The following is a 14,415-nucleotide window of genomic DNA, read 5'->3' on the forward strand; positions in this document are numbered from 1 at the left end:
CTACTGATTTTGTTTGTGCTTGATTTTTCTTCATGCGAGAAATGTTCATTTTTTTCATTGAGTGTTTATTTGCATGAGCTGATCCTCCAATGGACAATGACAAGCAGCAGGGAATGAACATAGAATAATGGTGATCTGGGAGTTGGGAAGTCACGTTGAGGTTGTACAGGCCATCGGTGAGGCCTCTTCTGGAGTACCAAGACCCGTTCTGGACTCCCTTTTGTTGAAAGGATATTATTAAGCTAGAGAGGGTTCAGAAGAGACTTACCAGGATGTTGCAGAATATGGAAGATTTGAGTTATAAAGAAAGGCTGGAAAGGTTGGGAATTTTCTCATTGGAGCATAGGAGATTGAGAGGTGACTTTACACAAGCTTTTAAAATCAAGAGGGGTATGGATAGATTTAATGGCGGGTGTCGTTTCCCTAGAATGGGGGATTTCAAAATTGGGGGCATATTTTTAAGGTGAGAGGACAGAGATTTTAAAAATACATGCGGGACAAATATTTTGCACAGAGGGTGGTTCTCCTGAGGAATGAACTTCCTGAGGAAATGATGGATGCATGCACGATTACAACGTTTCAAAGACACATTACATTACTACATGAATAGGAAAGGTTTGTCGGCATAAGGGCCAGGAGCAAGCAGGTAGGACTTGTTTAGTTTGGGATTATGTTTGGCATGGACTGATTGGTCCAACGGGTCTGCTTTCATGCTGTATGACTCTATGGCTCGAGAGACGGTGTTTAGACAGAATATAGCTAAGGACAGGGAAAGTCTGTGGCCTGTTAAATTAACCAGGGTGACAGAGTGACATCGTTTGTGGGAGGGAATGCTGGCTATGTGCTGTGGGTAGCATAGCATTGTTATAGAGCAATGCAGAATTATTAACACTTGACCTAATGCAGTGTCCTGTTAAACATGGCAAAGGGACCAGGTAAGCTGATCTTATGGCTGAGTGGCAAGTTGTTCTGGGAGCAGCACATGGTAAGATGGGAAGAGAATCCGCTGAGATCTATGTCACAGTGGCAGGGTATATAATTAATGCAGCATGTTTGGTCAGATATGGCGAGAAACCTTGCTTGGCCTTGTAGAGAAAAACCATCCAAAAAAGTTGACATGATTGCCACTTAGTCAAAAGGAAGAAAGTTAAAAATCACCAGGTTATAGTCCAACAGGTTTAATTGATATCACCTGATGAAGGAGCGGCGCTCCAAAAGCTAGTGCTTCCAATTAAACCTGTTGGACTATAACATGGTGTTGTGTGATTTTTAACTTTGTACACCCCAGTCCAACACTGGCATCTCCAAATCAAAAGAAAGAAAGGTTAAGCTTGATGTGAGGTGAAAGAATTATTCCGAGCAAGAAGATACTTTTGTGGCTTACCCTTCCAGCAATAGGTAGAAAGGTATTTAAAAACCAAGTGTAACTGTGCGTGTGTGTGCGCACTAGAGTAATGGTATGCTAATGTGTTAGCTTGGGGTTTGCCTTCCACTGTGCTAATGTGAACGATGAAGAGAGACAGCTGAGGACTTCTACTCGGCACCCCTGCATGTGTAGGAAAAACAGAGATAAAGTCTCTCACTCTCTGCTTGTTGAAAGCAAGTCAAGCAGGTAAAGCCATGGTTGATGGAAACTGCACAAACACTTTTCAGGTAACTGCAGGGGCAATAACCTCCAATCAACTACTCAAATATCACAGTCAGTGCTATTGGAGTTAGCCGTCTTAACTACCACAACAATTCATAATTTATTTATCATAGATAAGCCAAAAACTGTTTTTTTTTACCATTATTTTGGATTCAGTTTTCATTTCAGATCTATATTTACATGTGTCATATTTTGACTTTCCTCATATTTAAGTAGCTAATGAACTCAGACATTTTTTAAAAACTCAACAAAGCCTGATTAAGTTGGCCTCTTTTTAAAGCATAAATAAACTTGGCCTGGGAACAGTTTTTCATGAGGGAAGGGATCCTTTCTAAATTAATCTTTCTGCAAACAACTGAGGGATAGAATTAATTGAAAATGTGTAATCTGTCTACCCTCCCCGCACAGGAACAGAACCATTTAAGGGTATTCCACCGAAAATCACAATAGATTAGAAATTCTCACCAGGGATTGGTCATAACATTAGGAAGGTTACAAAGGTTACTCAGAATACAAATAGAGTATCAAGACATACAGCTATTACACTAAATCAGATCAGCATACATTTACAAACCCTTCACTAATTGCAAACTTCTGGCAGATTGTACAGGTTGACAAGTTCAGTTAGGAAGCATGATTTAGAGGGAAGTTAAAAGAGGCCATTCTGTCAGATACATTTTTTTTAGAGGACTTCCATTCATGTACCACCTTTTATGTGCTTGGCATCAAAACTTCAAAGATCTTGGAAACAAATGAAGAACTTTTGAAATGCAATAATCATTGTAATGTAGGAAATTCAGCAGCCAATTCACATGCAGCTTACAAACAGGAATACAAAGTTGACCAGATGTTTGTGATGTTTTTATGATGAAACACTTCACTTTGAGAGTGGGACAGAAATTGGGAGGATATCTACATCAGGGACGACTCTTCTGTTCCTCTCTGAAATAGTGCTGGAGGATTTTTACATCCACCAGAGAGAGTAGGTTTAAATGTCATCTGAACAGCAGCATCTCTGACACTGCAGTCCTCCCTTCATAAAGTGTCAACCAAGGTTTTTGGGTTGTAAGAATTCACAAGTATCCAATTCTATTGTGAGAAAGTTGAACTACAGTTTATTTCTCAAATAAAAGCAAAATACTGTGGATGATAGAAATCCGAAAGAGAGAATACAGCAGAAATTCAGCAGGTGTAGCATTACCTGTGTAGAGAGAAACAGTTCAATATGATTCTTTTTTCAGAACATTAAATTTAGCATTTTGTTGGTCAGAGTATTGAGTACGGGAGTTGGGAGGTCATGTTGCAGCTGTCCAGGACATTAGTTAGGCCACTGTTGCAATACTGTGTGTAATTCTGGTCTCCTTCTCGTTGGAAGGATGTTGTGAAACTTGGAAGGGTTCAGAAAAGATTTACAAGGATGTCAATGAGCTAAAGAGAGAGGTTGAATCAGCTGGGGCTGTTTTCCCTGGAGCGTCAAGGCTGAGGGGTGATCTTATAGATGTTTACAAAACCATGAGAGGCATGGATAGGATAAATAGACAAAGTTTTTTCCCCGGGGTGGGGGAGTCCAGAACTAGAGGACATAGGTTTAGGGTGAGAGGAGAAAGATATAAAAGAGACCTAAGCGGCAAAGTTTTAATACAGGATGCTACGTGTATGGAATGAGCTGCCAGAGGAAGTGGTGGAGGCTAGTACAATTGCAACATTTAAAAGGCATCTGGATGGGTATATGAATAGGAAGGGTTTGAAGGGATATGGGCCTAGTGCTGGCAGGAGGGACTAGATTGGGTTGAGATATCTGGTCGGCATGGTCGAGTTGGACCGAAGGGTCTGGTACCATGCTGTACATCTCTATGATTCTGTGACTCTATGACTTTCTAAAGTTGTTGTTCCTTATATGATTCCCTCTGCCATTCCTACAGAAAGCCCTTCTATAACAAGTAAATAATTAACTCATTCATTACTGAATAAATTGATTTGCTTTTGTCTCATCTACAGCCATGGGATGAGGAAGGCAGAGACCATATGGGGTGAATTTGACCTGGATGTATTCAACTTGAAGTAAACAATATCTAAATGTTAGCCTGTAATGAAAGAGTTAAACTTACTTTCCTTAGAGTGGAAATTTTTCAGTGGAGAAGAAAATAATCAGTCTTCCATGCCTTATCATGAATTATCATTACTTTGTGTAAAGATTTTTCTTGGTTATGGATTTCTCAATAACGTATTTATCAATTTCTTTCTTTGATCAGCAGCAGATAGCCTTTGCTACCAATAGGATACTCTGCTGCTATTAATTTCCACATGAAAATTGGAGATCTTTAAGTCTTGAAATTTCTCAGAGCCTCTGATGAATAAAAATGGCACAGGAAAGGCTTAGTTCCCGTGCGGCAACTTGATTACACCACAAAAAAAAAAATCAGTGCTGTGTTTCAAGAAAGATAACTAGGCTAAAGCACACTGTCCACTGTGTTGTTTTAATACCTGATATTGAAAACATACTCTTTCTCTTTCCCCCTTCTGGCTGTGTAAATGTCACACATTCATCTTCAGAGAATGTTGCAATGTTCTTTATGCTGGCATCATGATGGGAATTGCAAAAACACACACACACACAGAAATACGGACCAACTCGACTGGGTTAAAACAGAGCATCTGCTCATTGTCAGGGACAATTCTGTTTTCATTAGAATAAAATGTATAAATTGTTGTAATTTTACTGCTCAATGACCCTTTAGGTTAAAAACATTTTGATGTTCAACTACTGTAGTAGATGGCAAAGTAATGAGACATGATGTTAGATAACAATTTAAGACACATACAGAATCCATATATATTTTACTGAAAGAATGAACAGTTTAGCATTGATTCCATTTGTATATATTGAGATTACCAAATACCTTAATCTCCTTAAATTTGTACAGACTGCTGCTGATCTTACATCAATCTAATTAAACTTGCTGTAATTTAATCCGTATCTGAAATACAAAAGGAATTACAATATCTCGACAGAGTTCTATTGTAGCAATTATCTTACTGAGTTAATTGAAAAAATGGTTCAGCCGTTCCAGGAGCTGGTGGAAGAACAAAGGCTATCAGATTTGAATTGAAAGTCTACATTCGCTTGAAATAAATCTTTCAGAGTGACTGCACACTATGAATTTACTCGACTTGTAGGTGGGATGGTGATTAACAAAGATGATCCTCAAAGGAACTCAAGAATGCATCCTGTTTATTGCTCTCGATTACAAGATCCAGTTCTCATCATCGAATGTTCGGTTTTCACTGTATTATGGATACTTTTGCCCCCTGCAGTTAAAACACTTCCACTGGTTGCATTACAAGCACTGAGTGCAAAACTGAGCAAATACTGTGTTAAAGATGCTGCGTTCTGGACGGGGCATTAACTGACACCTTGTCTGAACGCTCGTGAATGTAAAAGATCTTATGGTACGACAAGTATGCTCTTTCAAAAGCAGTTGTCTAAAAACTGGACATGCTTAGAATGTGACGGGCATTATGTTTTTAGCCATGCAACAACTCAGTTAGACGCTGAATGGTGCCAAACCTCATTTGTTTTTTTTTGCCACCTATCTGTCGATCTATTCCCACACTGCAAACAATCCTTGATCCCACCCACTCTGGAAATGGCCCGAACATTTTACTGCTCAAAACCACCAGGTGCAAAAACATCTAAAGTCTTGCACAGCCTCGGTTGAGAGGCTGCAGGTTTAAGGGAATGTAGTTTAATTTCAAAGAGATTTGGAGCCCTGCTGGTCCCCAGCTGACATGCAGCCCTCAAAAAATCCCACTGGAAGCATTTGTCTGGACATGTACCTCATTTCTGCTTGTGGGAGCTGGCTGTGTACTAGTTAGCTGCCACGTTTCCCTAACTCATAATAGTGACTTCACTTCATTGGCTAGAAGAATTTTGGAATATCTGAGTAATAAAAGTCAGTTTGTAAATGCAAGTTTTCTATTTCATTGTTATTATAATCTTCTATGAAGTTTACTTTGTTATTCTCAGCATGCAGTACTACTTTTCAAGATAACATGCTTGGAATTGCCTCTTAATGAACTGAGGAAAACCCTCAATGTTAAAACGATAATAATGATCAGAAACTGATACAATAGTCATGCATTGTTCTTTCAGTGAGCACTTGTCGTACTTTAGTTTAGAAGAAGAGGGAATGGAGTATAAAAGTAAATGTGTTGCAAGTTATATTGTATTTAACATAATATTTTATTGTCTTTCAGGTGATAAGAAATAATCATTTGTTATCAGCTTACATTGGTGTTTTGCTTTAATGATGTCTTATTTTATTGTCTAAAATTCATGATATCCATGATAACAATTTTCTCTGTTAAGCCACAAGGTGGAAGAGTGTATATATCAAAACATGATGTGGTGTTTCATTATTAGGCTGAACTAATTGTGAATGCATCTTGTTCACAACATACTGGGTGAGAATGACTTCTGCTTTACCTTGTCTTGTCACCCCTACGCACTATTACTGTGACACCTTCTAATTTGACTCACATGCAGTGTGTGCAATAATGATAACACTATATGGCATCTTCATGGGACCAGACTGCAGTACCAAATGACACTTTTAGCATCCGATGAGTCCCAGCTGTACATTAGCAGACAAACTCTACTGCAGTTAACTGTTCAATCCCCTGTTTGCAACTAATTCTAATTTATCTTTTGTTCATCATCTTTTGAAAGCTATTTTCTCCCCTTTTTCAGTTCCTTTCAGCCAGGATTTTATTGTCGAGAGATAAAGCAAGGGGGTTCCTTCACACTCATGCTTTCACATGGTCGAGTGTGGGTTACAGCAGAAGTTTTGCACGATAACTTTTGGGTCTCAATTCCAAAAAGAATGGTGCTTTTAACATTTTGGGATGTCTTTTGCATTTGCTCATTGTACTTGAAAACAATACATATACCTGCTTCAAATGTGTCACCTACAATTACACGGATTCATTAAAAGTCTGAGCTCAGAGGGAGTTCACATTAGACATGGTATGACAATATGAGCTCTGCCATTTTAATGAAAATAATTACATACAAATAATGGGAAAAGAGGACCCGTGTTTGCAGCTCTATATTACTCTATGCTCTAACACAACTATCACGTAGTTCCTTTCTCAGATGCTCAGAGTAAAAGTATAATTTCTTTTACTTTACAATCAGGGCATGTCAGACCAAGGGCCATGAGTATATTGCCCAAGCAGATTGGCAAATTTATATAGGTAGAGAGAAAATACAATAAATAGCTAACGTCATCTAAAATAGCTTCTCTCCATTTCTTCTGTTGGCAGGGAGTGTGGAGATAGGAGAGTCGGTGGCAGATTCAAAATTCAGAACAGGAAGGCACATATTTCAAATTAGGGTTGGGCCTTTCAAAGAATGACATGAGGAAGCACTTTTTCACACAAGAAGTAATGAAAACCTGGAACTCACTCATATTCTTCCTCCTATTGCCCTCTATTCCAAAGCTGTTGAGGCTTGGGTTGGTTGAAAATTTCAAAACTAAGATTCATCGTTTTTTTTTAATTAAGGGCAACAAGGGTTACAGAACCAAGTGAATTGATGGCATTCAGACAGAGATCAGCTAATCTATTTAAATGGTAGAACTGGTGTAAGCTGTTGAATGTTCTACCTGTCCATCTTCCTTCCCACCTATCCGCTCCGTCCTCTTCTCCGACCTTTCACCTTTACCCCCACCTCCATCCACCTATCGCACTCTCAGCTATCTTTGCCCCAGCCCCATTCCCTTCCCATTTATCTCACCACCCTGAGGCTCCCAGCCTCATTCCTGATGAAGGGCTTTTGCCCGAAACGCTAATTCTCCTGCTCCCCGGCTGCTGCCCGACCGGCTGTACTTTTCCAGCACCACACTCTCGATTCTAATCTCCAGCATCTATAGCCCACACTTTTGCCTAAACTGGTGAATGGCCTTTTCACGTCCCTATGTAATGTTATATGTGAGAGGTAATTTTGGTTTAAACTTTAAGATGTGCCTGGACCACAGACTGATCTATAATAAAAGACAAAACTTTTGTTTCTTTTCTAACAACCATTTTATATACTCAAAAGTAGAGTAGTTTAAATTGTGCAGAATGCTGACAATTTGTGAGCGATAGTAAAAACAAGCAGGCTCTTGATTAATGAAGCCATTCACACAGCAGGGAAGGATGAGTCCTTGACTGATAAGACTCCAGGATGGGGGAACGACTTGAGACATCTGTTTCAGATTAAAGCCTTTGACTGATAAGACTACGGGGTGAGAAAAACAACAAACTTTGGAGACTCTGGAGCCTTTTGTTGCAGACTTTGTGATAAAAATAATGATGTTTTTAAGAATGTGAACCTCATGGCTTGTTGGAGCCAAGGAGAGGAGGGACTTGTGCTGTATATAATGGGAGACTTTGTAAGCCTCAGCGCGCCTTTTTTTTAAGTGTGCCCGACTCTGCAGACTTGACTTGTTAATAAAACTTTGTTTTCCTGAATTTGTCTAGAGCGATTATTGAGAAGCGATTTTCGTTTCTAACATTATAATACTTTGTAACTTAAATACTTGGTCTTTCATAGACATAGCAAAAAGTCAACAGTGACATCATTCCATCACATACAAATCAGCAAAACAAAACTATTAATAAGTAAATGCATTAAGTATAGCTTCATGCTGTTACAAAAGTCACTTTCTTTGTGGCACTGTGCAGACATTATACAATGACTACCTCAGTAGGATCACTGACAATTAACATAGGCCAGCTTGAAGCGACCAAGAAGGGAAAACCATAAAGTGTATTTCATCCATGTAATTCAACTGTTTCTCTCTAAAGCTTCTCTTTTGGCTGGTGCATTAGAACACCACAAAATACTGCTACTAATTAATGTGTTTTAACAGTGTATTGATGAGACTGTTATTATTCCATCATATTGTATGCAGACACCAAAAGTTCAAGGGCTAATTAGGGCTGCCAAATCTCCAAGATGGCTCTGGAGTCTCCAGGTTTCAGCAGTGTGTCAATTCTTCTTCGGTTCTAAACTCTTTCAGGCTGCATCCACTTGAGCCAAGATTAAGAAAGCCTTCTCAATACTGGGGAGGACAAACACAGATTGGGTGATTGCTTTATGGGAAACTTTTGTACACTGGACAAGTCCAACACTGATCCTTTCAGTCACCTCATTTCAACTCTCATTTCACTCCCACTGTTACTTCACTGTCCTTGACCTCCTACACTGTGCTGATGAAACTCAACGAAAGCTCAAGGAGAGACAACAAATCACTTGGTTATGAACTTCACAGTCTTTTAAACTCAACATTTGATTCAATCATTTCACATCGTAATTGTTTCTTTCATTTCATGAAATACCAGCTGTCAAATGAGCATGGCAGAAGTGGTACTGCAGGTGCTAGACATTAAAGTCAAGATTAGAATGGTGTTGGAAAAGCACAGTAGGTCAGGCAGCATCTGAGGAGCAGGAAAATCGACGTTTCGGGCAAAAGCCCTTCATCAGCCCTTTTCCTGCCTAATAAATGAGCATGACAGGCCATGGCAGCAGATGTTCTGGTAGAAGGAGCTACAGGCAGGTTAAAATGGACATTTACAGCTCCTGTGAACTCATCTTAAATTTCCTTATTTATTCTATTACTGCCTTTGTTTTGCCATTTTGTCTTTTAATTATCCCTGTCTTCTATCTGTTGTGCAGTGTGCTGTTGTTCTGTGTTTGATTATATGGATCTGATAACTGATCTAATTCATTACATCTGATTAGCTAAGGACTCAAAATAAACAAACCAGATATTTCTGGATAGGGTTGGAAGGTGGAGTTGTTAACATACAGATGACATTTAAATGCATTGTGAATGAAAACTGTTTATGTAAAAACTGGTATAATCTCTGCAGAGATCCAAGATAAAAGAAGCACAAAACATTATGGATCTTCTCCACTGTTCTTTGCTACATCCTGCCAAGCTTTGTTGCTGTATTATTTAAAGCCTGTTAAATCTCAAACCTTTTTCGAGTTCTAATAAAAGGTCAACAGCCTGAAATGTGGTTAACCTCTACCTCTCTACTGATACTGGCTGGCTTGCTGAGTACAATTTCTAGCACTTTCCATTTTTATTTTGAATTTCCAGCATCAATTGTATCTTCCTTTAGTTAGAATTAACCTCTTCCTTTCCACATTGTCCCAGCTACTCATTCATAAATACTGGAGATTGCCAAAATAAAAAAAAATGCTTGGATCTGAAATACTCTGAAATTTAATTCCTACTAACATTACTTTATACATTGCTTTCAGAAATGTCATCACAATACATTTTACTGATTTCCAAAATCAGAAGGCTTGTTGTAGCATTGAGCATAATTATTGTAGTAAAACAGACAGCAGCAATAGAACAGTAAGGACACCAACTGACACTAAATTCCCCTTAAAATGGCTGTCATTTATGAACCTCTTGCTCAGCCTTATTAACAGCATTAGCACTTACTACCCTCTGCTGTGTTAAGTACTATTCAGGGCCTTAAGATTGCTTTTAATGGATATCAGACACAGCACGCCCTCTGCACTGTTCAATCACTCATGTGTAATGATTGCTCTATGATGATTGTCAAGGGGTCAACATCTCACAGGCATCCACTCAGAAATGCTTGCAGCCAGTGCCTCAAACCATGCAGACGTTTAAACAGTTTGCCTGCTGTCACCATTATCTGAAATTACATGAGCTTACGTCATCATCCAGATGAAAGCACTGTGCCCAGTACAATTCACCACAAAGATGCCTTAAACAGCACAAAACAAAGCTTTGGGTACATTGCATATTCTACTGGATAAATACACATGACTCTCACAATAAAGTCCCAAGCAAGAGGTTTTTAAAAAATGACAAATTTGATTTCAATAGCAACCTCTCCAATCTCAATATATCCCAGGGTGAATATACAGCTAATGAAGTACTTTTGAAGTGTGTATTGCACTCGAGAAAATGTGACAGCCAATAAATGCACAATAAAATCCCACAAACAATAATTAAGCAATGACCAGATAGTTGATTTATTTTTAAACATTTTCTGTTGAGTGATAAACATTGAGTGAAACTATGAGAATGGAATTCCCTGCACTGCTTCAAGTAATGTCATGGGATCACTTACATCAAAGTGGACCTTCAATTTAATGTCCCTTCTGAAAGACAGCACTTCTTCAAGTGTAATATCCAGTCACTAGATTTGAACTCATGACCTTCTGACTCAAAGATAAGAGTACTACTAGTAGAGGCACAATTTGCACAAGCTGTTGTTCTAATCACTGCATTGCAGAAAGGTTGCCAGTGCACTGTGCAGGATGCAAAGTCTGCACAAGGAATTTGCCAGGAATGTCAAACTTTAATTATGGGGCAAGATTGGATTGATTGGGACTGAATGCTTTGGAACAGAGGAGGCATTGTGTATCGCATGTAAAATTGTGAGGAATCCAGTTGAAGTGAATAGGAAAGATCTATTTCCTTTAGCAGTGAGATCAATAACTGGGTGGGGGATGGAAACAATTTGGCAGTGGGGTTGGTGGGTGGTGCACAGATTTAAAGTAATTGGGAGAGGGAATTGAGGAGAATTTTTTTCACCAGAGGATGATAAGGGTCGTGAACTCATGACCTAAAAATGCCAGTAGGGACAAAAATGGCATATTTACAAAATGATGTGTATATAATCTTGAGTTGCTGTAACCTCCAGGACTACAGACCAAGGGCTGAAAAGTGTTGCCAGGCTTAATGACACTTCATTTTAGGTAGCACATTGATGATGTGTTGGATGGCTCCCTTCTTTGCCAAAATGCTTTTAAGATTTGCATGCTTCTACACAAGAGGGGATTACTATGCTGAAGACATTATGGGAAGATTTAAAAACAAGGTTGACTTCTTAAAGGCATGTCAAATGTTAAGGGAAGAATCTGCAATGCAGCCGCCATCGTCATCATACAGCCAAATAGTGATAGAGGTCCATAGCACAAAAAAAGGTCCATTGGCCCATCCTAACTGTGCATCTAACTATTCTAATCCCATTTTCCAGCACTTGGCCATAGCCTTGTGTGCCTTGGCATTACAAGTGCACATCTAAATATTTCTGAAGTGTTATGAGAGTTTCCATGTTTATCACCCTTCCAGGCAATGAGCTCCAGCTTCTCACCAGCCTCTACGCCTAAAAGCTTATTTTCATATCAGCTCTAAACCTTTTGGCCCTTACCTTAAAGCGATGTTCCCTGGTCATTGCTCCCTCCATCAAGGGGAAACGTTTCCTCCTGTCTACCCTGTCCAGAGTACCAGAGTTGAAAAATGTGGTGCTGGAAAAACACAGCAGGCCAGGCAGCATCCGAGGAGCAGGAGAATCGACGTTTCAGGAATCAGGGCTTCTTTCAGGGCTTATGCCCAAAACGTCGATTCTCCTGCTCCTCGGATGCTGCCTGGTCTGCTGTGTTTTTCCAGCACCACATTTTTCAACTCTGGTACTCCTGCATCTGCAGTCCTCACTTTTTCCTCAGTAAGAACTATATATAAGCACTTAGTGAAGAATCACATAAATTGGACTATTGACAATAAACAGGAATATTTTGTTCTTTCTCTTTCATATGTTTATCTAGCTTCCTCTTTAAAGCATCTGTGGTATTTATTTTCTGGCCTTGAGATCCATATTGTAACTATCTTCTGGATAAAGAGGTTTCTTCTGAATTCCCTTTCAGATTTATGAATGAGTATCTTACATCAATGTCTCTAGTTTAACTCTGATATTAGACTGATTGAAAAATATCAATGTCCCTTGGCAGTTTAGATTAGATTACCTACAGTGTGGAAGCAGGTTCTTTGGCCCAACCAGTCCACACCGACCCTCCAAAGAGTAACCCACCCAGACCCATTTACCTCTGACTAATGCACCTAACACTATGGGCAATTTTGAATAGCTAATTCACCTGACCTGCACATCTTTGGACTGTAGGAGGAAACTGGAGCACCCGGAGGAAACCCAGGCAGGCACAGGGAGAATGTGCAAACTCCACACAGGCAGACGCCCGAAGCTGGAATTAAACCTGGGACCCTGGTGTTGTGAGGCAGCAGTGCTAAACACTGAGCCACCGTGCCACCCTTTAGAGATCAAGCTTAAATTGTTGCTGGCCTTTCCCAAATGTCTGTGTACTCACTTTTGGGATTGTTCTCCAGGAATATGGCAGCTGCCCCCTCCCTCAACCACCTTCCCCTAAAACAAAAGGCTTTTAAACTGAAAGGAGAAAAAATTAGACAGAGCAGATTGTTATGGACTAAGCCAGACCACTCAAAAACAAACTTAAGCGGGCAGCTCAGACCATAACTTTGCAATTTGTTTCCGTAGGTGTACGGTGAAAATGACCTGGAATAAGTTAGCTAGATTGACGACCAGATTTTAAAACAGACAAAAATGTATTCACAAAATAACACAATGAAACATAAAGAACAGAAAAAGAACCCCTTCAGAATTCAGCCTATCCAAGTAGACTTAATTATGTTGTTCTGAATATACAAAACAGTCCTAATAAGCAAACTCTCTTTAAAAACCAGTATAAATGGAACACATGCTTACAGGATGAAGTTGAAGGGCAGAAAGAGAGAGAGAGACTTTCCACACAGATCCCTGTTAAACTTCCAACCAGTTCCAGACTGAACTAAACTGCACCGCTCAGGTGGACAGCTGACCACTCCCCTTTCTTTATACAGGTTACTTTGAACACACCATCACTTTGGCCATCTGTTTACATATAAAGAAAAGGCCTCACAAAATCCTTTTCATTTCTGTCCCAAACCAGACTGATCGGAGCCTAGTTCAGTTTATTACCCTGCTGAAAAAAAATCAAGAACAGAGTTTCTTTGAGCCAAGGAACAGCTTTTAGAAACAAAAAAGGCCTCTGTGACAAGGTGAAACAATGATTTAATTGAGGTAGTTATCTTGATTAAATAATTTTGACATGTTCAAGAGAAATTAGCTCTTCTAGTGGTAAATTACAGAACAAGGGAGCTTAACTTCAAAATTAAAACTAGGCTGTTCAGGATTAATGTGAGAGACACAGTTTCATGCAATAACTTCTTTAGATATTGCTCACTTTCCATCACTTACAGTGTGGAAACAGGCCCTTTGGCCCAACAAGTCCACACCAACCCTCTGAAGAGCAATCCACCCAGACCCATTCCCCTATATTTACTCCTTCACCTAACACTACAGGCATGTCCAATTCACCTAACCTGCATATTTTTGGACTGTGGGAGGAAACCCACGCAGACACGGGGAGAATGTACAAACTCCACACAGACAGTTGCTTGAGGCTGGAATTGAACCCGGGCCTCTGGCGCTGTGAGGCAGCAGTGCTAACCACTGTGCCACCGTGCTGCCCAAGAAGTGACTCCACAGGGGCCATCACCAAACCACCCTTTCTTTACACATGAACAGTACATGGGCACTGAGCTGGCTGGTCAGATTCCATGTACTCTGCACCTATAAATAAGGAGTGACTTGGTGATGGGATATCGGCCTCTTGTGGAGTTATTTCACTCCTCTATAAAGGTGTCGATGCTCGATGTGTCAAATGAAAATGTTAAAACTGAGGTTTTTGCTGGATAAGGATATTAAGGAGAAAGTGAAGTCTGCAGATGCTGGAGATCAGAGCTGAAAATGTGTTGCTGGAAAAGCGCAGCAGGTCAGGCAGCATCCAGGGAACAGGAGAATCGACGTTTCGG

General features: G+C 39.8%; 2 long non-coding RNA genes across 2 annotated transcripts in view; one reads left to right on the forward strand and one right to left on the reverse strand.

Moving 5' to 3' along the window:
• Positions 1 to 10,888, reverse strand: part of LOC122551116 — a 109,771-nt gene extending 98,883 nt beyond the window's left edge. The window contains exon 1 of the long non-coding RNA XR_006312004.1: positions 10,817 to 10,888. This is a non-coding gene — a long non-coding RNA (uncharacterized LOC122551116). The remainder of the gene's footprint in view (positions 1 to 10,816) is intronic.
• Positions 1 to 14,415, forward strand: part of LOC122551115 — a 207,563-nt gene that overhangs the window by 98,837 nt on the left and 94,311 nt on the right. The window lies entirely within an intron of this gene.

Source organism: Chiloscyllium plagiosum, chromosome 6, assembly GCF_004010195.1.
Source record: "Chiloscyllium plagiosum isolate BGI_BamShark_2017 chromosome 6, ASM401019v2, whole genome shotgun sequence".
NCBI lineage: Eukaryota > Metazoa > Chordata > Chondrichthyes > Orectolobiformes > Hemiscylliidae > Chiloscyllium > Chiloscyllium plagiosum.